Here is a 25,851-nt window from a genome sequence, read left to right on the forward strand (position 1 = left end):
TGCATTGACAATGCTTTCTTCTTGCTTTTTCCCTGGTGTATGTGTGTGTGTGTGTGTTCACATTCACACACGTGTATATAGGGGGTAGGAGAGGCCTGCAGGTGTCTTCAATAATATCCTTGCTACCTTATTTCCTTGAGACAGGGTCCTTCACTGAACCCAAAGCACACTATTTTTCAGTACACTGGTTAGCCAGCATGTTCTATAGATTCACATATCTCTGCTTTCTGTGCTCGAGTTTCGGTTATAGGAGGTCATGCTGAGGTTTATATAGGTGTTGAGTATCTGAACTGAGGTTTACTTTCCTTCATGGCAAAGAATTTATCTTTAAACAGTTTACTGAGCCAACACTCCAACGTCTTCCTTTCTTCATTTGTTTGATCGTTCATTTGTTCCTTCGTTCCTTCATTTCTTCGTTCCTTCATTCCTTCCTTCCTTCCTTCCTTCGTTCCTTCTTTCCTTCCTTCCTTCCTTCCTTCCTTCCTTTCTTCCTTCCATAACTTCTTCTTTCAAACAAATCATACAGAGTCTTTTCACTATCTATGGTCATAGTAGTCTGCAACACTTGTTTTGGGGAGCCTATATGTAAGTCCGTACTTTTGACCCACCATCTTGCCATCTCTGTCCACATGGTCCTGAGCTTACAACCACCACTTTTCTCCTCTCAACTTCTATGAAATTAGCGTTTCTATGCTCCACATGTGAAGAAGATCATGTGAAAACTTGCATTTGCTTTATTTGAAGTTCTTCCCAGCTTGTGTTTTGTTTTGTTTATTGATGCTTTACTGATGTTGTTTTTCTAAAATTATGAGATGAATGGCATCAAGTACTTTAGCTTTCATTATCTTTATAAATTCATCAAAAGTAAATTATACATTGTGTCAAATTTTATTGGTTTTGTTAATCTTTTTACTGCTTTATGGGTAATTTGTATCAAGAAGTTTGATTCACTGTTGATTTAAGGAATATTTATTAGTTTAATTCCTGTGTGAGATTATATTAGTAACCTTTTAAATATTGTATTTAATTTATAGAATGTAAACTATCAAATATTCTTTGTAATCAACTTTAAATTAATTGATGCAAATGTTGCATGAGATTATAGAACATATCTTTCTTTTAGACATGCATGAGTCTCCATTCTATTTCTTAAAAATATTCAAATTTCTTCATGTTCTTACTTGTTAATTCCTGGTAGAGCTGCCTATTTTCAGAATAAAAGTAAAAAAAAATCTTCTGCTTATTAAATTCTCCTCAGTTTTTTGTATGTTTTTGGACTCCTCTGTTACATGAACATAGGTCTTGCATAGCAACAGTCTTTGCCTTCATTTCACCTGTCACGATTGCATTATGCTCCCAGGTTTGATGTATTTTATTTTAAATCTCATTTTGGTTAGTGTTGTCATTTGTCTCCATTTTTTTTCTTTCAATGAATTCATCTAACATATCATTTATTTCTTAAATTGTAATATAGCTTAAATGCATGTTTTAAATAAACAGCGTAGGAAGAATTTAGTGTCATATACCTATCAACTTTAGATTTTCTTATTTATACTTAAAATTTTTAGGGATTTATTTTCTCCTTTTCAGTTGGACAGAGTTGGCACTTCTTTCATTTTCTGAGTTTTTGTTTTGGAAATGGTATCATTCATTGCACTCTGCAAACGACAGCTTTAATCTTCTAAGCCCACACTCAGTATTCTATTATACGCTTCTAAACTTGATTAACAACATATTGCTTACATTTTTAGGTGAATGCTTTCACCTTTATTCAGTCATTTCTTTTTTCTCATTGTCTTCAAACTACCACCAAAATAGCATTAGATCCTTCCAGTTTTCCTCTCTGTCAACTATAATTCTGAGCTAACAGACCAAAATTAGTATCTGTTCAGGACTCAGATATTCTACCTTTCCTTGAAAGTACTCCCTCCACCTTAACAAACCACATTGAGTGCTGCATTCGGTACCACCAGAGGATCTGTCATTATCCTTTTAGGATTTTCCCATTATCTATATGTAAAACCAAAGTTCTGTACTTGTTCCTTTCTTTTGATCTATAGATATATCACGTACCCCTACACACTGTCAAATCTTCTTTCTTAATGTTGTCTTTTCCTTTTTGAGACTAAGTACATAAATTCTCCCTTTCCATATCTTTCTCCAAATCTTCTTATATTTCTCTCCTTGATGTCTTTCAGGTGGCCTCTTTTCTTTCATTAATTGTTAGTGTTGATTCTTACTCAATTGTTTTCTCAGTTTTAACTCATTTTTTCTCATATATTGCATTTTGATTACAGTTTCTTCTCTCCTCCTAGTCCCCCTTCAGATCCTCTTCCCTTTTACCATTCTTCCTCCATTTCTCTTAAAAATAGGCCTCTCATGGAGATCAACCAAACATGGCTTGTCAACTTGCAGTAAGTCTAGGCACCTTCGCTGTATTGAGGCTATCCATTATAGGCATCATTTTTTTGCAACCTACTTTTAATAAAGGTTCAGTCTCTCCTCTAGCCCACCACCAAGAAGAGGTAGTAGAAGAGAAAAGTCATTGGGATATGGGAGAAGTGGACCTGTTTGACAATAGTTCTTTAGGGAGTAGACTCAATCACCTTTGGCAGCAGTTCAGCCCTGGAGCAAACATGAATATGACTCAGAAGCTGTAGGCCAGTCCTCTAGGAGGTCAGAGAGCATACAGGAACTGTCAGCTATGGACCGGCCCTTTCAGCAAGCAGACATTAGTCACAAACCAGGAGCTGTCCTCCAATCCTGAAGAAACTGTTGGGTTTGTCAACCAGCCTGAGGTGAAGACTTGGAAATGGAAAATTTCCTCTGGAACTTCAGAAGAAATTCTTGGACAAGCTTCTGTCAATGACAGCTGACAAGTGAATGGTGAGGCAGAGAAAACCAAATCAATGCTCAGTGATCATACCCCATCCTTGAGCGTCCTTTCACATATTTGTTCGCTGTTTCAAAACACCCTTTCACCTGTGTCTATTTCATATAACATACTCCTTTATGTGTCTGATTTAGTAGGACATCTTTTCACCTCTGTGTCTCAGGAATACATCATCTGACCTTACTAACTTTCCAAAAAAACTAGAGGTTTCCATTTAAATTCATTGTTTTTCTCCGTACATGATGATCTCCACAATTTTTCTAAGCATCATACTAGAATCTTGCCACTTATTTTACTCAAATTATAACTTTTCTGCCTCTATTGAAATCTGCTGACTTCAATGATATCATAATACTCTGACATTATTAAGTCATGGGTCACATAACTATTATGGTCTGAAAACTTGGAATTTGTCTATTCATAAAATGAAGTTATTAATCCCTAATTTAGATTGGTGTCACTCTACTGCCTTCCTGCCCATGACAAAAAAAGATTGCACAAAGAAATATGTTAAGCAATTAGCTTAATGAAGATCATGGTTTAAATCTACCTTAGCTTGCCCTTTCTTTCTTCCATATTTTGCCAGTGGAGGAATATGTATATGATAAAATTTACTTCATTTTTGTCTTGGAATTTATTAGAATTCCTTTGGTTTCAAGAAATATGTATTTAAATAAAATCATGTTTATTCGGTTATATGCTATTTGATATGTATGATTTTGGTAATGGTGCCACTAATTTTATAATATTTATGTGGTGGATAATTGGATATCCTTTCGCACAACTGTGGCAGAGGCTACATGCTTCACCAGAGGCCACTCCAGCCACAAGGACTCGAGGTGAGGCCCTGCCTATGGTCTGCTACCATTTCCTCAGTGCCTGTTTAGCCTTCCACCAACCATCACTCCACTCCCCATCATGATATCCCTACCTCCAACTCAGACAGAGGACACAGTAATCCAGGGGCCAGTGCAGCCTTCAGAACCTTAGACTCACTTGACTATGGCCACCCAGGCCCTCAGGATTCTAGCCCAAAACTTAGGTGGGAGAGACCCTATACTCAATTGCAGGCCACTCTGGCCAGAAGGCCAGAGAAGAAATAGAAATCAAGGACCAAGCCACCCATCCAACAAAGACAAGCTCAACACAACAGCCAGGGCAATATTTCACCACCAGAGCCTAACTAGCCTATTACATAGCAAGCTCTGAACATTTTAACACAGATGAAGCTTAATAGTATAACCATAAAACCCAGGTTTTTTTTAGAAGTTTATATTTTATTTATTTATTTTAAATATTTTACTGGATATTCTCTGTATTTGCATTTCAAATGTTATTCCCTTTCCCACAACTCCCATACCCCCTTCCCCCTCAACTTGTCTCCAGGAAGGTGCACCCTCTCTCAATCACCCTCTCCACCTCAGTGCCTTGGAATTTCCCTACACTAGGAAAATGTGTCCTCACTGTACTAATGGCCTCTTTTCACATTGATGCCAGACTACCCTGTCCTCTGCTACTTATGCAACTAGAGCCATGGGTCTCTCCATATATGCTCAATGGTTGGTGTTTTAGTCCATGAGAGTTGTAAAGGGTTTGGTTGGTTCATAATGTTGTTGTTATCATGAGGTTGCAAACCCTTTCTGCTCCCTCAGTCCTTTCTCTAGCATCTTCATTGTGGTCTCTGTGTTCAGTCCAATGGTTAGCTGCAAGCATGCTCAGCTGTGTCTGCATTACTCTGGTAGAGCCTCTGAGGAGGCATCCATATCAGCTTTCTGCCAGTAAGTACTTTGTTGCATCAGCAATAGTGCTTGGGTTTGGTGACTGTATATGGAATGGATCCCCAGGTGAGGCAGTTTCTGAATGATCTTTTCTTCAATCCCTGCTCCTCTATTTGCCTCGCATTTCCTCCCATGAGTGTTTTGTTCTCCCTTCTAAAAAAAAAAAAAACTGAGGCATCTACTTTCTTTATGAAGATGATAAAGGTTCTTCAATAGGAAAATAAAATTTCTTAAAGAGGGCAAAAGAGCAGAAGTGGGCCTCCTCTTGTTGGTTTTTATTGTCTTCATAATTCTCTAGAGACACTGGGGGTCATGATTATCAACTGTACTTTCTTCATTTATAAGAAAAAATATACTACCCTCTCATTTCAAGTTAGTAGAGTTAAAATAACTTACTTTTTTCCCAGTCTTTGGCGAATAGTTGCATTTCAACTTTGAAAATAATTGAATATTCACATTAAAAAAAAGTTGGAAATTAGAAAAATAGAGAGAAAAAAAAGCACTCATGATCATATAGGCAATGCAAAGCACAGAAGAACACTGGCTCTTTTACTGAGACCTGTCAACATGGGCCACATTCACAGCAAGACTGTGAAGAAGGCAGCCTGAGTCATCATCAAGAAGTACTACATGTACCCACATATCTGGGTAATGACTTTTATATCAACAAACACGTGTGGGAGAAAATCACCATTATCCTCTGCATGCCTCTTGCTTGTGACTTAAGATGTGCATCCTCAGATAAGCTACAACACACACACACACACACACACACACACACACACACACACACACACATACACACACACACACTAAGGTAGGATTTTTAAAAAAGCACACAGTACAGTTTACAGGATAGAATGAGGTTATTTAGGATGAAAGTGTCATGTAAGTGCCCTGTGAACAGAAGAGACCATTTTTGGTCCTTTCCTTCATATTGAATGTTGGAAGCTCTAACTATTTTCAGAGCTGGAGCATGAAGTTGAATTTGGAGATAGTAGCTTGCTCTCCAGGTGGATAAACCACCACTGAATGTACAACTCAGTTTCAAAATGCAAAATTCTAAGCACTTATTCCTGAGGAGTTCGATCTGAGATATTAGCTTCTGAATATCTTGTGTTTCTAGTTAAATCTGTGCACCCTAGGAATCACCATTTGTTTGGTACTTGCTACCAGGAGTGCCATGTATTGGGCTCTTATTATCTCGGTAATCATTTCCAGAAACCCCATGTACTGGCTTGATTATGTCAACATGACACAGGGTAGAGTGATTCAAGGAAAGAGAATATCAATTGAGAAAATGGCCCCACTAGACTGGCCTATGAGCAAACCTATGGTACCTTTACATGTTTACTGATTCAGATAAAGGCGCTCACCTCATTATGTGATGTGCTCCCCCTCGGCTGGTGGACCTGGCTGCTATAAGAATGCAGGGTAAGCAAGCTATGAGGAAAAGCCAGTAACTAACACTTCTCCATGGCTTCTGTTACAGTTTCTAACTCTAGGTTCCTGCCTTGAGTTCCTTCTAAGACTTGCCTGGATGTTGTACTACAGTCTGTAATATGAAATAAATCCTTTACCTCCCGAGTTGCTTTAATTCATGGTGATTTATCACAGGAATATAAACACTAACTAACATACCTAAAGGAAAAAAAAAATCCTTTGGAAAAAGATAACCAGCTATGTCATGAATCTGATGACGCAGATGAGAGAGAGAGAGAGAGAGAGAGAGAGAGAGAGAGAGAGAGAGAAAAGAGATAATTACCTTTCTGAGGTCTCAGCCGTAGATCAGGAGATCATAGACACTGAGGAAATTCTAAAGCTTCTAGACTTTGGTGGTCTCTCTAACCTCCAGGTCACTCAGCCTATGATTGAGATGAATTTCAAAACACCATGTGGAGCTGTTAAATTGGTTATGCCATATTTTCAATAAACCTGAAAATAAAATTAAAACAAAACAAAACAAAAACATACAACAACAACAACAACAAAACCCCTGGAAGTCAAGAAGAAAAAGAGCTGAGGGGATGGGGGAAGGTTGGAAATGAGAAGTGCATTTGATTAATACATGTCATATGAGTGCATGAGATTATCAAATAAAACTCAAAAGCATTCTGTCAACAGAACTAGTTTTATAGAAAGCCTGAATCATGAGAAAAAAAAAGTATTGTGACCTGTTACTTAAACTATATAAAATAATTTAGGATACTGACATTCTAAACATAATACAGTTTTATTTGCCAATTATAAACTCTGCCTGTTGTTGCTCTTTCCATGTTAGTTGACTCTGACGTTTTAGCATTTAAATTATATTTAAAATGTACTTTAAACATTGATTTTTTAAGTATTTCTCTACTGTGATTATCAAACCCACAAAAGAGTAGAGACCTTTTGAAACTCACGGCACATCTGTGTTACCCTCTAACTCTAATGATATCTTCGTTCTGAACAGTATGAGAAATTAGCAGACATTCCATAATTTTCCAATACTGAAAACTGTCATCAGTGTTTTTAAAAAGATGAGACATGTTTAACTTTGATCTATTCTGCCTGATTTAATGCATTTTTTCATTTTGTCAAATTTTATCATTGGTCCTATTATTCAAATATTTTGGTAGCATCTTTATTTTAGATAAAATTGTGTTAGTCTTGCAGATACATGCAAATACATATTTCTCTAGCCATAACTTATATTTTACTTGTTTAAAATAGTTGTAGGCACACCTTTAAATTGTGTCAAATATTGTCCCATATATGTCATTTCTTGGATTTTACAGACTGCATCAAATTATCTATTATCTATGCATTAAAACTAGTCTGCAAACTGATTGTTACTTTCTGATAAGGACAGTAGGTCACAGAGTTTATTCAGTGCCTTGAGCAGGGGCAAATGCCCACTGGTGAATGATAGAACTGATCTCTAAAGTTTGACAACCTCACTCTTGAATCCAGGTTATTATTTTATTATTATTATTAAATCTTTTTTGTTTACAGTCCAGTGTTTTGCTCTCTCCCAGTTCATTCTCTGAATCTATTGCATCCTGTACCTCATTTTCCCCTGCTCCCAGATCTCCAAGAAGATGTCCCCACACCTGAACACACACACACATACACACACACACACACACACACACACACACACACACATCAGATCTTCCTACTCTCTGGGTCCTCAAGTCTCTTGAGGGTTAGGTGCATCTTCTCTCACTGACTATTTTTCCTGAAAAACTCAAGTCAATAGAGTAAGTAATTTCCATTTTCTTATACTCCTCCTTTGAAATATTACTATTTTTACTATATATTTTGTGTGTGCATGTCAGCACCTGTGTGTGCATGTGTATGTATATGGGTGAGTGTATGCATGTCACAGCACTCAAGTGGAAGTCTGAAGGCAATTTTCTCAATGTTTATCATGTAGACCCTAAGGACTGAACTGAGGTCCTTGGCAGGAAGTGTCTTTACCCTGAAGCTCTTGCTTATTTATCACTGTCCAAAATTTGCTGGTTTCCTAACGCTTCCAAAGCAAGCAACAAAAGTATTTGGCATCATTTTAAAGTTATGGACTTTAAAATATTGATATATTCTAATTTATATATTAATGCTTAAATTACCACTTTTAGGCAATGGAAATACCTGAAGATTTTGCTCTAGTGTAAAATCATAACATACTTTTGGGACATTCCATGTTACTAAATTTTTCTGACCAAGACTCACATTCTACACTTTCTATCTCAGAATAGAATAGAACATATATTTAAGAATTCCTAAATGGGACACTTTACTAAACCAACATCACTCCTAAAACCATCTAAATATATGTCTAAATATCTACAGATAAATGCAGTTCTCATCTCTTATCAACTGCTCTTTTTAACAGACAGAAACTATTACAGGAGCTCATAGCCAATCAAACTACTGAGCAGTGATACCTTAACTTACAGAACAAAATGAAAATAGTGCTAAGAGGAAAGCACATAGCTCTTAGTACCTGAAAAGAGAAACTGGATAGAGCATACACTAGCAGCCTAATAGCACACGTGAAAGCAGCAGAACAAAAAGAAACAAATACACCCAAGTAGAGTAGACGGCAAGAAATAATCAAAATTGGGGCTAAAATCAACCAAGTAGAAACAAAAAGAACTATATAAAGAATAAACAAAACCAGAAACTAGTTCATTGAGAAGATCAACAAGATCGATAAACTCTTAGCACAACTAACAAGAGGGCGTAAAGACAATATTGAAATTAACAAAATAAAAATTGAAAAGGAAGATATAACAACAGAAACTGAGAAAATTCAAAAAAAAGCATCAGATTCCACTACAAAAGGCTATACTCAAGAAAACTGGAAAATATGAAACAAATGTCCAATTTTCTAGACAGACACCATGAACCAAAGTTAAATCGGGATCAGATAAAACATATAAACAGTCCAAAAACTCCTAAAGAAATAGAAGCAGTCATTAAAAGTCTCACAAACAAACACAAAAAGCCCAGAACTAGATAGGTGTAGACAGAATTCTATCAGACTTTCAAGATCTAATATCAATATTTTTCAAAGTATTTCACGAAATAGAAACAGATGGAACACTACTCAATTTGTTCTATGAAGCCACAATTATGCTTATACCTTAACCACACAAAGACTGAACAAAAAAAGAGAACTTCAAACCAATTTCACTTATGAATATCAATTCAAAAATACTCAAAATTCTTGCAAATCGAATCAAAGAACACATCAAAATGATTGCCCATCATTATCAATTAGGCTTCATCCCAAGGATGCAAAGATGGTTCAATATAAGGAAATCCATCAATGTAATCCACTATGTAAACAAACTCAAAGAGAAAAAAAAAATTCCTGACCATACACTGAAAAAGCATTTGACAAAATTTCACACCCTGTCATGCTAAAAGTTTTGGAAAGGTCAGGAATTCAAGGCGCATGCCTAACCATAGTAAAATCAATATACAGTAAATAAGTAGCTAACATTGAACTAAATGGAGAGAAATTTGAAGCAATCCCACTAAAATCAGGGACTGGACAAGGCTGCCCACTCTCTCCCTATCTATTCAATATGCTACTTGGAGTCCTAGCCAGAGCAATTAGACAACAGAGGGAGGTCAAAAGGATATAAATTAGAAAGGAAGAGTCAAAATATCACTATTTGCAGATGATATGACAGCATAGTTAAGTGATTCCAAAATTACAACAGAGAACTCCTTAACCTGGTGAACAACTTAACGAAATTAGATGAGTATAAAATTAAATCAAACAAATCAGTAGCATTCCACTACTCAAATGATAAAAAGGCTGAGAAAGAAATTACAGAATTGACACCCTTCACAATAGTCACAGAGAATATAAAAAAAAACTTGATGTGACTCTAACAAAGCAAGTGAAAGACCTGTATGACAAAAACTTCAAGTCTGTGAAGAAAGAAATAAAAGATCTCAGAAGATGGAAAGATCTCACACGCTCATGGATTGGCAGCATTAATATAGTAAAAATGGCCATCTTACAGAAAGTAACCTACAGATTCACTGCAATCCCCATCAAAATTCCAACCCAATTCTTCATAGAGCTTGCAAGAGCAATTTGCAAATTTACTTGGAATAACAAAAGCCCCCGGATAGTGAAAACAATTCTTAAATATAAAAGAATGTCTGAGAAAATCACACTTCCTAAAATTAAGCTGTATTACAGAGCAATCGTGATAAAAACTGCATGGTATTGGTACAGATACAGGCAGGTAGATCAATGGGATAGAATTAAAGACCCAGAAATTAATCTAGTCTTCTGGTCACGTGATCTTTGACAAAGGAGCTAAAACCATCTAGTGGAGAAAAGACAACATTTTCAGCAAATGATGCTGGTTCAACCGGAGGTCAGCATGTAGAAGAATGCAAATCAATCTATTCTTATTTCCTTGGACAAAGCTAAAGTCAAAGTGAATTAAGGTCCTCTATATAAAATTTGATGCATTGAAAGAAATGGAAGAGAAGGTGGAGAAGAACCTCAAACACATGGTCTCAGGGGCAAATTTCCTAAACAGAACACCAATGACTTAGGCTCTAAGATCAACAATTAACATATGGGACCTTGTAACATTACAAAGTTTTAGTAAGGCAAAAGATACTGTCATAGGACCAAATGGCAACCTACAGATTGGGAAAATATCTTTACCAATTCTACATTCAATAGAGGGCTAATATTTAATATATTCAAAGAACTCAAAAAGGTAGACTCCAGAGAACCAAATAACCCTGCCATAGCAACCTTATTTATTAGAGCAAGAAGCTGGAAAGAACCCAGATGTCCTTTAATAAAGGCATGGATACAGGAAATATGGTACATTTACACAATGGAGTACTATTCAACTATTAAAAACAATGACTTCATGAAATTCTCAGGCAAATGGATAGAATGAGAAAATATCATTCGGAGTGGTGTAACCCAAGTACAAAAGAACATAAATGGTATGCACTCACTGATAAATGAATATTATCCCAAAATCTCAGAATACCCAAGATGCAGTTCACAGACCACATGAAGCTCAAGAAGAGGGAAGACTAAAGTGTGAATGCTTCATTCTTTCGTAGAAGGGGGAACAAAATACTCACAGGAGAAAATATAGGGACAAGGTGTGGAGCAGAAACTGAAAAGGGGGCATCCAGAGATTGCCCTACTCATAGACTCATCCCATATGCAGCCACAAACCCAGACAACACTGAAGATGCCAAGAAGTGCTTGCTAGCAGGAGCCTGATATAGCTCTCTCCTGAGAGGCTCTGCCAGAGGCTGATAAATACAAAAGTGGATGATTGCAGCCAAAGATTGCACTGAGAAGGGGCCCCAAGTGGAGGAGCAAGTGAAATGACTGAAGGAGTTGAAGGGGTTTGCAACCCTATAGGAAGAAACAACAATATCACCACCAGACACCCCCCACCCCCAGAGCTCCCTGGAAAAAACACCATCCAAAGAGCACATATGGAGTGGTCCATAGATTCAGTAGCAGAGGATGACCTTGTGGAACATCAATAGGAGAAGAGGCCCTTGCTCCTGTAAAGTCTCTATGCCCTAGCGTAGGGTAATGCCACTTGGGAGTGGGTAGGTAGTTGGGAAACAACCATCATAGATGCTGCCGGAGGAGAATGCTATAGGGGAGTTCTGGAAGGGAAACCGGGAAAGGAGATTACATTTGAAATGTAAATACATAAAATATCTAAGAAATTGGTCAGTCCTGAAGGCATGCCTTCAAATGGCATTGTATACATCGAGCATGCTGTGTTTAGGAGAGAACAAGAGCAAGATCAAGAGACAGAGTGAAAGCCAGAGAGAGAGAGAGAGAGAGAGAGAGAGAGAGAGAGAGAGAGAGAGAGACAGAGACAGAGACAGAGACAGAGACAGAGACAGAGACAGAGACACAGAGAAAGACAAAGAGACAGAGAGAAAACATGTGTGTGTGTGTGTGTGTGTGTGTGTGTGTGTATGTGTTCTATAATAACTTATTGAAGAACTACTCATGAATTTTAAAGAGATCAGGTGGCCTTGAAGGAAATGAGAACTCATGTAATTATGTTATAATCTCAAAAATAAAAAATAAAAAATAATTTAAGAGGCTTCCTTAAATTTCTTTTTGATTGGAGTTGGGGAGATGTTTCTATAATTAAGAGTATTTGGTGCTCTTGCAAATGACCCTGCTTAGTTTCTCAGCACCTACATGGTGGCTTATAACCATCAGTAATATAATAATAGCCAAGGGATCAGTTGCCCCTGGTTCACACACATTGAGGTAAAAACTCACACATGCAAAATTTTACAAATACTTTTCTTTCTTTGTAAAAATAAATAAAAAGTAAGAAAGAATTCTTAGTTAACTATGACATTAACTTTTGCCCATGATTTCCCTAACCTCACAGGATAAAGAAAATTCACTGTATGTTTAAGTTATATTTCTACTAAATGTGGTAATATAGTCCTCATGTTTATTTGGATTCTTCTTAAATGATGAAAATGTTGTACATTAGCATACTTATTTATTGTGTAGTTATGCCCATATAATTGACAATAAATTATAATGTATTTGTTTTATGTTTTAGCTCTTTTTATCTTTAGTATATAATTCACTAAGGGAATGCAATAAAATAACTTTTTTATAAAGTGATTTAGCTCTTTTCCTTCCTGTTTTTTTCCCAGCTACTCAATTTAGGGACTTACCTGCTCATTTTACTTAAATAATTAAGACTTTTTGATTATTTATTTGCTATCTTTGACAGCTACATACAAATACATGTAATGCATTCTATTAATTGACCATTACCCTTTCTGAAACTTTTTACTCTCCTTCTAAAACTTTCTTTTCCAAATAAATTGCCTTCACAAACTTTTGGATTCTCTCTCTCTCTCTCTCTCTCTCTCTCTCTCTCTCTCTCTCTCTCTCTCTCTCTCTCTCTCTCTCCTTTTCTCCCTCCGCCTCTTTCTTTCCCCCTCTCCCTTTCCCCTTGCTTTCTTTCTTCTTGATGTTCCGAGATTAACATACAAAAGCATAAATAGGTAGAGGGATTTTTTTGTTAAAGCATGAGAAACCTACTAGTTTTCTATACCACTTAAGAAAATACAGCCTTTCTCTGTCAACCATCATCTGACAACAAACAGCTTCTTCTTGGGAAGGGCTGAGACCCTATGTGTATTTTCCACAATTGTGATGGGATACTAAAGGAGTTAATCTCTTGTAGGCTTTGTGGAGTTACATATATCCACAGAGTGCTTCTGATCAAATGGTATGTCATATCCAGATGGTAATTTTCCATTCACTCCTCCCTCATCTCCACTTTCTATGTACTTCCCACACTTTCTCTCAAGATGTTTTTTTATTACTACAGAGGGTTATGAAAGTGTCTTGTTCATGACTAAGCACTTAGTAATGATTTGTCTATTATTGATCTTAAAGCATAAACCATTGAAGTTCTGTTCAGGAAATTTACCCCTGGGCCCATGTCTTTGAGGCTCTTCCCCACATTCTGTTCTATTAGATTCAGTGTATCTGGTTTTATGTGTAGGTCCCTGAAGCTCCAACATATAACAAAGACACATGCTCCACTATGTTCATAGAAGCCTTATTTATAATAGCCAGAAGCTAGAAGAAACTCAGTTTTTTTTTCAACGGAGAATGGATACAAAAATTGTGATACATTTACAAAATGGAGTACTATTCAGCTATTAAAAACAGTGACTTCATGAAATTCTTAGGCAAATGGATAGAATTAGAAAATATCTTGCTGAATGAGGTAACCCAATCATAAAAAAACACAAATGGAATGTGCCTACTTATAAGTAGATATTAATCCAAAAGCTCAGATTACCCAAGATACAATTCACAGACCACATGAAGCTCGAAAAGAAAAACAGACCAAGGTGTGGATGCGTCAGACCTTCTTAGAAGCAGGAACTAATTACTTATAGAAGGATATATGCAGACAAAGTGTGGAGCAGAGAGCTGTGCAGAGACTGCCCCACCTGGATAGTCATCCCATACACCATCACCAAATTCAGAGAATATTGCTGATGCCAAGAAGTACATGCTGACAGGAACCTGATATATCTGTCTTCAGAAAGGCTCTGTCAGAGCCTTACTGATACAAATTAAGATGCTTGCAATTAGCCATTTATCTGAGTGAGCACGGGGACCCCAATGTAGGATTTAGAGAAAGGACTGAAGGAGTTGAAAAGGTTTGCAACTCCAGAGAAAGAACAACAATATTAACAAGACTTACATAGAGCTTCAGGGGACTAAATCACCAAAGAGTATACAGGGAGGGACCCAGAGCTCCAGCTGCACAAGGATGTGCAACAGAGGATGACCTTGTTGGACATCAATTGGAGGAGACACCCTTGGTCCTGTGAAGGTTTGCTGACCTAGTTTAGGGGAATAGCAGGATGGGGAGGCTGGAGGGAATAAGTGGATGGGTGAGGAAGTACACTCATAGAAGCTGGGGGAGGGGACTTGTGATAGGGATTTTCAGAGGTAAAACCAGGACAGGAAATAACATTTAAAATGTAAATAAAAAAATCACTAAAAAAAAGAAAAGCTAAAATTAAACAAAACTAGTGTATGAATTACATCACTCAGTAGTTTCTACTTCCAGCTATTTTGATGAAATTTTAATAATTTCATTTTTATAGCTCACCAAAATTCCATCGAGTGTATGAACTAAATTTTCATTATCTATTCATCAGTTGATGAACATCTGAGTTGAAATCATTTCCTGGTTATGGTGACTAGAGTAATTTGCATCTCCCAGATGAATCATGATGTTGAACACTTTTTAAAGTGTTTCTTAGTCACCGATATTTTTTATTTTGATAACTCTATGTTCAGCTTCATATCTCATCTTTTATTTTATAAACTAATTATCTGTCAGATGCATAGCTGACAAATTTTCTCCCAATTCTGTAGGCTGCCTCTTCATACAGTTGACAGTTTCTTTTGCTGCAATTAATCTTTAAAGTATTTTAAATATAATTTTATTTTAAAACACAGCAGTGCATATTATATAAAGAACAAATCTAAAAGAATATGTAATTTGAAAGTCTAATTTTTATCTATCTTTTCCTGCTACTATCTAAAAATTACAAAATGCAATTTTCCTAAATTCTCAAACAGAAGCTATAGATTTATATCTGTATTATATGGATAAATATATAGAATACACATATTCTACACCTTCTGGTTAAACATGGTAGACTACACAATTTTTTCATTTTTATTTTTCTTTTTTAATTTAATAATACCTATCCTCCAACATGGCCACATTATTTAATGGACTTTTCATTATGCAGCTTTAAAGATTTTTACTGTAGGGACATATTTTATCACATTAGTCACCAACTGATAGATACACCGTGGCTTTCTAAAAACTCTTTCCATTATTAATATGTGAGCATTGTATTTGTGAATATATCATTTTGTAGTTTGAGAATATACAATGTGGCAAAGAAATAAAATCAAGTCTGCTCAATCAAAGAGTGTGTATTTAATGGACTTTTGCTACATATTACCAGATTGTTTCTGTTGGTAGTACACAATTGTGTAAGACTTTGACATGTCAACCAATATTGATTTGTCAACTATTTGATCCTAGACAATTTTTGAGAGAAATTGTACACTGTGTTGCTGCTTTTCCTTTAATTGTCTTATTTGAATCTTTTCTTTGTTAAAGGACTTCTATTTTTACATTTTACGAAGCATTGTATTCATAAGTTTTTCTCATTTGCCTTTGGAGTTATTTTTTTCTATTTTTATTTTAAATTTATCTTGGATAATTTCCAGAATGTGTAAAATAGTTTCTTTTCTTTAGGAAACTTTTATGATCAGATTACTGACATTCCAAAATGATTTATAATCAAATTTAATGTTGTTTTAGTGTTTCCAATATATACATATATATGTATGTATGTATGTATGTATGTATGTATGTGTGTATACATATATACATATACATATACATTTGAAAGCAGATAGCTCTCATAATCAATATTTTATGTCATATATTTTAAAGATGCTTGTCTTGGTCTATCATACACTATAGTATTATATATTAAGTTTATGTAAATTAAGTTACCCTGTACAAAATATTGAATTTTGAGAAACTGTTAGGTAAATAATGTCACACTTTTACTATAAAATTTGGTCCATGGTAAAGTAACTGTAACTCATTTGATATTGTAACTCAATTGTCATCTCCCATGCTGACTGCCCCAGTCTGCTAATATATGCCTAGTCTTGGATATTTCTAGCCTCTATTCAATCCTTTTTTAACTGGATATTCTCTGTATTTACATTTCAAATGTTATCCCCTTTCTGAAATCCAGTCTTCTCTCCTCTTCCCATTGCCTCCATGAAGATGCTCCCTCTCCCAACCACCCTCTCCCCCGTCAGCACACTGGCATTCCACTACACCAGGAAAATGAGTCTTCACTGGATCAAAGGCTTCACCTCCCACTGATGCCAGAGAATGTTATTCTCTGCTACATATGCCTTTGGAGCCATAGGTCTCTCCATTTACACTTATTGTTTGATGTTTTAGTCCCTTGGAGCTTTGGAGGGTTTTTGTTGTTGTTGTTGTTGTTGTTGATGATGATGATAATGATTTTCTTCCCATGGGGTTGCGAACCCTTTCAGTTCCTTCAGACTTTTCTTTAACTCCTTCATCCCCGAGTTAATGGTTAATGGTTAGCTGCAAGCATCCTTAACTGTATCAGTATGACTCTGGCAGTCTCTAAGGAGGCATCCATAACAGGTTCCTGCCAGTAAACACTACTTGGCATCATCAATGGGTTTGGTGGATGCACATGGGGTGGATCCCCAGGTGAGGCAGTTTCTAGATGATCTCCTCTCCAATCCCTGCTCCTCTATTTGTCCCTTTAGTTCCTCCCATAAACATTTTGATTTCCCTTCTAAGAAGGACTAAGGCATCCACACTCTGGCTTTTCTTCTTTTTAAGCTTCACAATCTTATCTAGGCTTAGGATGTTTTCAGTCTCTAAGACGTATTGTTGAATAATGATACCCTTTCTAGCTCCTTCTGATTCTGACTGACTTGTCAACTCAGGTGTTCTGGCTCAAATTTCTCTCCAAGCTGACTGACTCAATCTGGTATCTCTTCCTTGGCCTTTCCCAAAATGGCATCACACTAATTGACAATGTATTGTAATCTTAAAGGTTATTCTCTTTCTTTAGCTCTTTTTTCTTCACCATGTCTAGCTTGTTCTCTCTCCACCCAGTCTCTGTAAAATTCTCCTGGTAAACTACCTCCTTCCTTTTTTTCTCTGCACTACTCTCTTTTATGTAGGTACCTTTTCCTCTCTCTTCCCTTGAGAGTTGGGCATATCCTATTTTGTCACATCTTTTTCTTCTTTGTTACTTGTCTGCCACTCAATTAGATATTACTTTATAACATGGATGATTCTGTCTTCAACCTAACTTAACATTGTTTGAGATTAAAGGTGCGTGCTAAGGGCTGAGCCACTCCACACTTAGAAACAGGTTTTCATTTGTTTTTCAGTAAAAAACATAATCTCTGGATTCACAGTGTGATGAAATATACTGTAATATATTATTTCTCAATATGTTTAAGGTTTTACTTTTACATTAAAATTTTAACTCATTTTAAACATTTTAAAAATGAAACATGATGAACAACTCAATAGTTTTCATTTAATTATTAATATACTCTGTTATCATCCAAACAACCAAACATTTACTCATGTTGTAAAATGCTCAGAATTATAGTATGTTTGTTCTATTGTTCATGTATTTTTTTCACAAACTTTTGCTCACAATGTTTTAGTGAATGTAGCAATATTATTTATCCCTTGTCTTCACAAATACACTTTGCAAATACTTTATAACACATTTTTCTAGATACATTAAGGTATTTTCAAGATTTTAAAGTTCTCTTCTAATTTTGGTATATTAACTTACAAGTAATATTCTTTAGTGATATTAAATACTTATTTAAGGGTATGAACTATGGTATAACATTGTAGTTGCTCAATTGTATTTTAAGAGTATTTTATAAAATTCCTTATTTCATAACTTGCACATTTCTCTTAATATTTGTTATTTAGTGTCAGAATCAGCACTCCTAATGTTTACTATTTTTAATAGAATCTGGATAAAATGTCCGAAGATTCATGCTTTTGTGTGTGTGCTGATATTTCAATTTTATAATAGCTACACATTGATTATTTTTGAATTTTCAGTTAATTATATTATCATCAAGTAAGAATGAAATTATTTCTTCCTTTTCATCTCTCAATCTTTAATTGTATAATTATCTAATTTTGTTGCTAATAATTTCAGCACAATGATGGCGAGGTCTGCGTAGAAGGTTTGCCTTTAATTTTTCCCCAATTTCATAGGCAAAATCTCCTTTATTGTTCAGTTTAAATTTATATCACATTCGGGGTTGTTTGTAGCAGCAATTCATCCTATTAAGGATATATAAATAAATTATTTTCATTAAATATTTAAAAGTAAACTAAATTATATAGATATAAATCTTTCCAAAACAGGGTCTAATGATGGTGTTCAAGCTGGCAAAGACCTCACTACATTGTCCAGGTTCAATATAATGCCTGCCTCAGACTCTTGGGGGGTTAAGATTAAGGTGTGTGCCATTGAGCCTAGCTTTTTTTTTAATTGAACAACTTTATTTTCAAAAGCAAAGATAAATGTACAGATTTTAAGCATTTTAGCATAGAAGTATGCGAATACATTTTTGTCAGTACTTGGTTTTTTTAAAGGTTTGATAGTGTGCATTAAGATCTTACTAGTTACAATGAGCATAAAGTACATGTAAAGCAAGATGTAACCTGGAATTAATCAAAGTTTTCTTGGTGTATGAAGATTAAGCATAATGGTTTTTCATTAAAAAAAGAACCCAGCTTTTAATAATATATTTTAACAATTTTAAGTGAGTATATTTTATCAGCTTATCATATTCCAAAAATTACACACACACACACACACACACACACATTCTACCTCTCCTATTGGGATCAGGATGGTATCTAATAAAGGATATATATAGATATGGAAAATTGAATTAATAATTACAGTCTTCATATTTTAAAATATGCTGTTTTTTTCTTCCAATGCAATTTTATGCGGTTTTAAAATATAAGATATGGATATTAGGTTTTGTCATCTTGTATACATCAACACCATAATCTATGTCTACAATACAATGGATTCTCAACAAATGTTATATTAACAGGAAGAAGTATGGCTTCATATGTACATCTCCTATTTTGCATATTGATAAATATTTACAACATGATTTATTTCAATGAGATGTTTTTGTTAACTTTTTATATTTTTGCATATGTAATTATATATACATATATACATGCTGTTGCTTTTTAAGACACATCATTGTGGAAATGCAAGTTACACATAATAAGAGTTATGTATATAGAGCTTAGTGTATGTGTAGACTTGGAGATCATGTTAAAAGTTTGGAACAGCTTTCTTCTAGCTAGAAAACTCTCTCAGGTTAGCAGCTATTTCCTCGTACCCTCTAAATCCTGAAATCTATTCATCTTCAATCTTGTTTCTACAAATTTGCGTGTTGTTACATTGTGTTGTAAATGATATGCAATAATTGTGCTGCCCTCCTTCACTTAGCAGAGTATTATCAATTCTCATCCATGTGATATATGCATCAGAACTTCATTTCTGTGACTGACAATTATGATTGCATTGTAAGGATACAGGACATTGTTATGCCTATCAAGCAATAAAAATGTTTCTTTTTTTCTTTCTTTCTTCATTCTTTGACTATTAACTACTGTTTTTGAAAAATTCATGTGTAAATTTCTTTACACTTTTTAGACTATTTAAAACGTTTTCACTTTTTAGGAATTATATTTCTTTCTTGCCTTCTCTCCACTTCTTCATCTTTTTCGGCCACTCTGTTTCAATCTCTCTCTCATATATATATATGAGTAAAATTACTAGATCCCCCCCCCCATATTTAAGTTCTAAGGATCAGTGAAACGTTTTTCAAAGACGGTCTTACTGGAATCAGAATAGTATCTAATTGAAGTTTTAGTTTTTTAGTTTCGATTGCTGTCAGTGAATCATGCTGCAGATATGTCCAGGAGACTTCTGACCACTGGTGTCCTTAGGAGAAAATGGGAACTGTTGTCCTTCTTTGGTCTATTCTACACCTGAGACACTTGGGCCTGTTACACACTCTGACCTCAGTCCCTCATTACAGGGATTCTTTGCTGGTATTTTTTTTTGTTTATTTTGTTGTTGTTGTTTTTGTTTTCTTGAAAGAATCGGTTACAGTTTATGCTTTTAATTTATATGAAGTTCAAATCTATTTTTTGCTTGTCTTGACATTTGGTGACTTCACTACAGAAGGAACTGCCTAATCCAAGGTCATGAAATTCATCTCTTTGCAGGGAGGTGTGGTAACTCAGGCCTGCAGTCTTAGTACAGAGAGGCTGATAGACTCAACCTCAAATCACACATGAATTAAGAAAAATAAAGAAAGAAAAGGGATACACATATATCGCCTAGTGGGTCTATATATTTAGATTTTACAATTTTACAATTTCTATGGTCTATGTTTTATTGAATGTTTTCTAAGTGTGAGGAAAAAACACACAAGTTAAAATTGAATCCAGAGTCTTGAACATGCTGCTCAATGATTCTGTTACCAAGCTACCACATTCCTTACCCTTGTCCTCTTTTATTACAACAAAAATAAGAACAGCAACTACTATTACTACTACTACTGCTGCTACTACTACTACTACTACTACTACTACTACTACTACTAATAATAATAATAATAATAATAATAATAATAATAATAATAGTATTACTACTACTGTGAATATCCAGTAATTTTAGTGTCCTTAACAGTAAAACATTCCATTCTTTCCTACACTTACTTATCCTTGGTTACATGGCAAATACAGGGAAAATAATAAATTTTTTAAGCTCTCAATTCTGTTGCTTCAACCTATGTTTATCTTAATATGTGCATTTATTAAAGCTGCATAAGATAAGTTTAAAAATAGATAATTTTGAATTCTCTTTGCTCTCCTTTTTAAAAATTATTTTTTTTCTGTTGTGAATCCCTCATGTCCTCAGAACTCCTTTGCCTTCAGAATTTGAAACGGATGCACAATTCTAATTCTTATATTTGACTTGATAGGACTTGCTTTTCAGTATTTCTGATTATATTGAGAAACCATCATGAACTCTTGCTCCTCCCAACAGCTTCTTAAAACACTCTCTTAATTTCTACACCCTCATTTGCATCCCCCAAATCTCAGATCACTGCAATAACAATAGCTGAAAATGCAGGAGTCTTCCTAACATCCCTGACTTCAATGAGAATTATTTTAAAGGCATGCTGTTAATTATGGTGAGAGCTATTAATTTTAAATAAGGCTCTTGATCAAACTCTTCCCGATTCTCAAAGATCTTTTGATCAGGAATGCATATAGGGTTTGCTTAAATATCTTGGTCTTCATTTTCCTAACTATGAAACTAGGGAATTGAGGCAAGATTGAATTAGTGTCTAGATGAATAAATGCTGGCTTTGTGGTTAAGGACAATTTATTTCTTTTTCTTCCTTAGCTTTTCAAAACTACTCTGAAATTCTAGATCTGTTAATTGATGTTTTCATGATCAAATATCTTATTGATGAAACGTACAAATAATTATATTTATTTCCATAGTGTTTTTACTATTAGAGTTGATATATGTAAATCTGATGTAAAATAAACAATGAAAAGATAACAAATTTTATTTCTTGTTGGTACCTACAAAGAACTACCGCTTTAAAATGCAGTAGTAGCTCTGTGTTGGGTTTGGTTAGATTTTGTCAATCTTGGCATAATTACACAAAAAACTGGGCTGATAAGCAATTATGTTCTTACTTGAATGGAATGCAAGTATACATTTCAGCCTGGGTATAAATACATGTATTTTTATACATATATGAGAGCAAATGTGAACAAGTTATTAATAAAATGATCAAGAGGTGAATTGGAAGCTTCCTCCTTCATACCTAGCTTTTAGAGAATCAGAGTCCTGTGCAAAGTGATGGGGTAAAAAGGGCATTAATAATCCTACCCATTTGTGGATCCTAACAACTACAATACTCTCATAAAAATGTGTTCATGGCTTGGAGAGATGGCTCAGAGGTTAAGAATACTAATTCCTCTGGGTTCAATTCCTAGCAACCACATGGTGTCTCACAACCATCTCTAATGAAGTAGTGTGCCCTCTTCTGGCTGTGCATGCAGAACATTGTATACATAATAAATAAATAAATCTACATAAATATTTTCAGTTCTACAATAGTGGCACAACTGTTATGGAAATGAATGACAGCTCTCTGGATCTGGAACCTCCTTCACAAAATGGTAACTCTTGCCTGGTTTTACAATCCTGATTACCAAGTCCAGGCTGAAAATATCTTAGATCCCCTCCCCCCCCAAAAAAAAACTTACTACTGACATTTAACTAAATTAGTATGGTGGCAAACGGCCTCCTACTTATATTCATGCCCATAGCCTTAATTTTTCTCTCCATCTAAATCAGAAAAGCCTCTATTTGTCATGGATTTCACTGAATGCCAAGTCTCATGACTATTCAAGAGAAGGTTGGGTGCTCAGCCCAAAAAAGGCCATTAATACCACTCTTTCTAAGGCTTAAGGAACATTACATTCTTATTATTTGGTTTTAATTTTCTATTTTTTTTCTGTTATTTTTGTGAGGGAAACTTGCAAAGGCAGAGGGCAGATATGAAGGAACAGCGAGATATTGGGATTGATGTACATAATGTGAAATTCATAAAGAATCAATACAATGTTAAAAAATAAAGAGAGAAGTAAACAGGATATACAAGGCTCAGTATGTATGCAACACTCAGGAGTCCCATTAAGCTAGTAAAATTTATAGGACAGACCCTCCCTACTGTTATATAGGCCATGACAATGGCAAGCGACTCTATGAGCTGCTGAATTGTCTACAAGTCATGTCAGAAGCTCAAACATGTTGCTTTTATGAAGTGATGTGCATTCTGGGCTGGACTTTTGGCAATACTGCTGCCTTTGAATAATCCATGCTCCTAAAAATAACCAGTGACTTACACGGTTGTAAATAATTCTATTAAACTCACTGGTTCACTCATCTACACATAAGTGGGATCCTTTCACTTGTCTTTTGTTGATTCCCTATCTGAAGTGAACAGACATTTGTTCGTATCTTTCTAGGGACAGTGACAACAGAAGAAATAATAGTGACAACTAATTCAATCTTTGGCAAAATGTCTCTACCCAATCTGCAACATAGATGTGACATTTATATATTTTTGTAGCCTTTTACATATTCAGCTCTTAAAGTTAGTAACCATATTTTATAAATATAATGACCCATATACATGTGTGATATCTCTCACAAGATTAAAACCACTTTGGATCAATCACTGTGAGATATTCATATTAGTATCATTTATATATGTGCATCAGAACATAGGTATGAAGGTGTGACTAAATATTTCTGTATTTGACAGGATGAAAAACCAGATGAACCAATAAATTAACAATACCATAAACCACTTTCCCATTTGTATTTGTTACTTTTGCAGTACCATGATCACCTACAATCTCTGAGAACAAGATGGCAAGAGAAAAGCACAAGAAACCAATCAATGAAAACCAAGACAACCTGGCAACATCAGAACCCATTTCTCCTACCACAGCAGGTAGTAGATTTCCCCACACTTGAGAAAAAGAAGATATAGACTTCAAATCATACTTCATGATGATGATTTGAATTTTTCAATAAGCACATGAATTAATAATTGCATGAGAACCAGGGGAAATCACTCAAAGAACTAAAGGAAAACACAAACAAACAGGTGAAGAAATTGAAAATTAAAATAGATACAATAAAGAAATTACCCTAGAGGTAGAAAACCCAAAAAAGAAACCAGGAGTCACAGACACAAGCATCACCAACAGACTACAAATGATGGAAGAGAGGATCTCAGGGGTAGAAGATAAAATAGAAAACATAGACAAAACAGTCAGAGAGGATGCAAAAATGAAAAAGCTCACAAACCAAAATGTCCAGGAGATCCAGAACACAATGAGAAGACCAAACCTAAGGATAATAGGTGTAGAAGAGAGCAAAGAATATCAGCTAAGAGGCATAGTAAATATCTTCAACAAAATCATATAAGAAAACTTCCCTACCATTAAGCAGGAGGTGACCATGAACATAAAAGAAGCCTACAGAACTTCAAATAGATTGAACCAGAGAAGTTCTTCCTGACACATAATAGTCAAAACACCAAATTTTCAAAACAAAGAAAGATCACTAAAAAGCAGTTAGGGAAAAAGGTCATATTACATATAAAGGCAGACCAATCAGAATTAACCCTGACTTCTCAACAGAGACTATGAAAACTAGAAGATACTGGACAGACATCATACAGACCCTAAGAGAATACAAATGTCATCTCAGGTTATAATATGCAGACAAACTCTCAATTATCATAGATGGAGAGACCAAGATATTCCAGGACAAAACCATATTCACACAATAATAGACCACAAATCCAGCCCTATAAAGGATAATAAATGAAAAATCAAACAAAAAGAGAAAAAAAATACACCCTAGGAAAAACAAGAAAATACTTATGCAAGAAAACCAAAAGAAGAAAGACACCCAAACATAATTCTACCTCTAACAACAAAAATAACAGTAAAGAGCAATCACTATTCCTTAATATCTGTTAACATAAATTTATTCAATTCCCCAATAAAGAAACAAAGACTATCAGACAAGATAGATAAATAGGACCTAGCATTTTGCTGCATACAGGAAACTCATGTCTGAGACAAAGAAAGACACTACCCCACAGCAAAAGGCTTGGAATAAACCGTCCAAGGAAATGGTCCCAAGAAACAAGCTTGAGAAGCTATTTTATACCAAATATAATAAATTTTCAACCAAAAGTTATCAAAACAGATAAGGAAGATCACTTTTTACTCATCACAGGAAAAATCTATCAAGACAAACTCTCAATCCTAAACATCTATGTTCCAAATACAAGAGCAACCAAATTCATTAAAAAAAAAAAAAAAAAAAAAAAACTCTACTAAACCTCAGAGCATATATTACACCATGTAATAGTGGGAGACTTCAATTCAACACCCCACTCCCATCAATGAACAGATGATGGATGCAGAAACTAAAGAAACAAACTGTGAAACTAACAGAAATTATGAACCAAATAGATTTAACAGACATCTATAGAATATTTCACACTAAAAAAAAAAAAAAAAAAGAAAAGAAAAGAAAAAAAGAAAAAAGAAAAAAAAGAAGAAAAAAACAAACAAACAAAAAAATGCCTTCTTCTCAGCACCTCATGGCTCCTTCTCCAAAAGTGACCATATAGTTTGTCACAAAACAGGCATTGACAGATAAAAGAAGATGGAAATAATCCAATGCATTCTATCAGATCACCATGGACTAAAGCTGGTCTTCAATAATAACAATAACAAAAAGCCCAAATACACATGGAAACTAAACAATGCTCTACTCAATGATAGCTTAGTCAAGGAAGAAATAAAGAAA

This window comes from Micromys minutus (genome assembly GCF_963924665.1).
Source record: "Micromys minutus genome assembly, chromosome: 3".
NCBI lineage: Eukaryota > Metazoa > Chordata > Mammalia > Rodentia > Muridae > Micromys > Micromys minutus.